Source organism: Penaeus monodon, chromosome 21 (assembly GCF_015228065.2).
Source record: "Penaeus monodon isolate SGIC_2016 chromosome 21, NSTDA_Pmon_1, whole genome shotgun sequence".
Taxonomy (NCBI): Eukaryota; Metazoa; Arthropoda; class Malacostraca; order Decapoda; family Penaeidae; genus Penaeus; species Penaeus monodon.
The window spans coordinates 16350248-16350554 of NC_051406.1; positions in this window are offsets into that span (position 1 = coordinate 16350248).

A 307-nucleotide genomic window follows, 5' to 3' on the forward strand; every position below is an offset into this window, starting at 1 on the left:
AAAAGGGGGAAAAAAAAAAAAAAATTTTTAATTTTTTTTTTAAAAATTTTTTTTTTAATTATTTTAAAATAAAAAAATTTTTTTAAAAAAAAAAAAAGGGGGGGGTTTTTTTTAAAAAATTTTTTAAAAAAAAAAATTTTAAAAAAAAAAATTTTTCTTTTTTAAAAAAAAAATTTAAAAAAATTTTTTTAAATTACTTTTTAATTTTTTAAAAAAAATTTAAAATTTTTTAATTTTTTTTTGGGGTTTATAAAAAAAATTTTTAAAAAATTTTAAATTAAAATATTTTTTTATTTTATTTTATTTT